The sequence below is a fragment of the Babylonia areolata genome, chromosome 26 (assembly GCF_041734735.1).
Source record: "Babylonia areolata isolate BAREFJ2019XMU chromosome 26, ASM4173473v1, whole genome shotgun sequence".
NCBI lineage: Eukaryota > Metazoa > Mollusca > Gastropoda > Neogastropoda > Buccinidae > Babylonia > Babylonia areolata.
Genome location: NC_134901.1, coordinates 42,427,442 through 42,430,797, shown reverse-complemented (window position 1 = coordinate 42,430,797; position 3,356 = coordinate 42,427,442). Strand labels below are relative to the sequence as shown.

The window sequence follows — 3,356 nt, the reverse complement described above, 5'->3', positions numbered from 1 at the left end:
ATCTAGCCCCCACTTGTAACTCTCATCCCCTCCACACACACACACACCACGCACGCACGCACGCACGCACGCACACGCATACACAAACACAGATATGTAGCCACAGCAGTTAGATATACCCGAAGATGCTGCATGTTGATTATCTTGGAACTTCCATATGTATGAATTACGATTGACATATATACCGCCGAGCTTCTCTTTTCGGTCTTGTTTTCTTTCTTGTTATCTATCTATCTATCTATATATATCTATCTTTCTTTCTTTCTTCCTTCCTGCATGTCCTGTCTTTGCTTTGGCAGCTGTGAGTGTTGTCCAGCGTCCCCCTTCCGGAGCCCCTCTCTCTTTTACACACATCAGGTTGGTGTCCTTGCTTGGTTTCAAGGCCTTGCGAATCTCCCTCTCTCTCTCTCTCTCTCTCTTTTACTTACATACCAACTCTCTCTCTCTCTCTCTATTGATTTATCTGTCTATCTACCTGTCTATCATTAATTTGCTTATTTATCATCATTATTGTCTTTTTTTTTTAAATTTCTATTTATCTATTTATTTATTTTATTTTCATTATTACTATTATTATTATTATTATTATTTAGTTGTGTTTTTTTAAATTATATTATTATTATTTAGTTTTTTTTCCCCAAGGCCTGACAAAGCGTGTTGGGTTACGCTGCCTGTCAGGCATCTGCTTGGCAGATGTGGTGTAGCGTATATGGATTTGTCCGAACGCAGTGACGCCTCCTTGCGGCTACTGAAACTGAAACTGAAACTGACACTGTCTGTAGGTCATTATCGGGATCGGATCCCTGCTTCTCACACAGAAGTCGGTCACATCCTGGCCAGGGGGGAAAGTTATCACGTAGTCTGGGACTCTAGTCCTGCAGTGCAAAAGACACACCCTCATTCCCCCCCCCCTCCCCCCCACCAACCCCACCCCCAGCCCACCTGCTATTCTCCTCCCTCTCTTCCCCCCCCCCCCACCCCCCCCCCCACAGCGCCAACACATCGTAGACTGCTGGTCTGCTTTTGAAGGGGAGAATTAACTCTCTCCACACGAACGGCGAAAGAGACGACGTTAACAGCGTTTCACCCCAATTACCATCATCAAAATATTGCAAGCGGAAGGCTCTTATACTGAAGAGGTGAATGTTGACAAAGAACACCACAGTTCTGACGTCGGAAGCTAAAGGTTGGGTCATTGAGACACCCACTGGACATCCGATGGGTCTGTGTAGAGGAGAAGAGAGGACTGGCCGTACTGAGTGAGTTAAGAGAGGGAGAGTGGGGCGAAGACAGAGAGGAGAGACAGGAAGACGTAAAAAAAAAAGAAGAAAAGATAGAAAAGAAGATAGTGGGAACAGAAATAGATAGATAGATAGATAGATGAATAATCAGATACACAGACGTATAGTTTCAGTTTCAGTAGCTCAAGGAGGCGTCACTGCGTTCGGACAAATCCATATACGCTACACCACATCTGCCAAGCAGATGCCTGACCAGCAGCGTAACCCAACGAAAAGGGTTGCCAACAGCACCCGGTGTTCCCAGGCGGTCACCCATCCAAGTACTAACCGGGCCCGACGTTGCTTAACTTCGGTGATCGGACGAGAACCGGTGTTTTTCAACGTGGTATGGCCGTAGACGTATAGAGAGAAAAAAAAAAAAGAGATAGAGGAGATAGTGGGATAGATATATAGATAGCTAGATAGAGGGATAGAGACAGATAACTTAGACTCTCCCTCCCACCCCCCTTTCTCTGCCCTGTCATTTAGTCTGTGTCTACATACCTCGTGTGATATTATAAGACATGTAGACACAGACTAAATGACTACCAGCACAGTACCCGATATATGTATACCCAGACTAAATGACTGCCAGCACAGTACCCGATATATGCATACCCAGACTAATTGACTTCCAGTACAGTACCCGGGATATGTATGCCCAGACTAAATGACTACCAGTACAGTACCCGATATATGTACACCCAGACTAATTGACTGCCAGTACAGTACCCGATATATGTATACCCAGACTAAATGACTACCAGTACAGTACCCGATATATGTATACCCAGACTAAATGACTACCAGTACAGTACCCGATATATGTATACCCAGACTAATTGATTTCCAGTACAGTACCCGGGATATGTATGCCCAGACTAAGTGACTGCCAGTCTTCCTCTTTTCGTCACACTTGGGCCAGTGTTCGTGTCTGAGGATCATTACAGGGACCCCGTTCTTTGTGCTTCTTGCAAGGACGTCAGTCGCCCTCCCCATGGCGATTTATCATGTCTGCCACTGCTCCAGTACGATGGTGACATTCACGATAGTCACCCCCCCCCCACCCCCCACTCCAAGCCGTACTCCCTGACTCTGTGTTCTCTTTCACAGACCTGTATCTACCAATCACGGATGGTAACTGGGTGCTAACATTTCATGGGTACCCCTAAGCTGTACTCCTTAACTCTGTGCTCCTTTTCACAGACTTGTATCTACCAATCACGGATGGTAACTGGGTGCTAACATTTCATGGGTACCCCCAAGCTGTACTCCCTAAAACTTGTGCTGCCTTTCACAGACATTTATCTATCAGTCACGGATGATAATTGGGTGCTAACATTTTATGGTAAGCATTACTGCAAAGGTGAGAATTGATGTGATTTGATGTATCTGTTTTTGGATGTGTTTACGTTAACTAAACAGCATGGTATCTCACGATCATTAAAAAAAAATCAAAACAACAAGGTATACTTGAAGTGAGAGATTTGGAAGGGAGATAGCAACAGATGCACAGATTCAAGATTCAAAAACATCTGTCCTTGTGACAACAATAACAATAACAACATTAACGATAACGACACAAAAATAATAATTTTGTTAACACTGCTACATCTACTGCTACTACAACGAAGAATGATCACCATCATCATCATTAACATCGTAAAAAGTAATAAAACGAACGCATTCATACATTCATATCCATACACATGCACACACTCTCTCCACCCAACATACAGAGAGAGAGGGAGACAAAGGAAGAGAGGGGTGTGAAAGGAAATGGCGATTAAATAAAAGAACAATGATGTCAAGTATCAGATGTCAGGAATATAAACGGTAATGAAACTGCACGGAAAGGACTAAACAGACGCGCCAGCTGATCCAGTTATGAAAAAGAGGAAACTGTTTGACCATCAGTCAACCCACTCGTAACAGATACCCACCCCAATCCAAGCCTTGGCACAACCCAGTGGACACCAGACGGGAGAACTACGAGGTGAATAAAGAACGTCGGATTCGCGAACGTCGAATTAGCGCCATACGGATAGAGTGATTGATATATAAGCCACCCACTTT

At 44.3% G+C, this 3,356-nt stretch overlaps 1 non-coding gene across 1 annotated transcript; it reads right to left on the bottom strand.

The window, feature by feature from the left end:
* Positions 1-1,520: 1,520 nt before the first annotated feature.
* LOC143300876 (5S ribosomal RNA) lies at positions 1,521-1,640 on the bottom strand. Its single transcript, XR_013057701.1, has one exon. It is a non-coding gene; the product is annotated as a 5S ribosomal RNA (ribosomal RNA).
* Between the last annotated feature and the right edge of the window lie 1,716 nt (positions 1,641-3,356).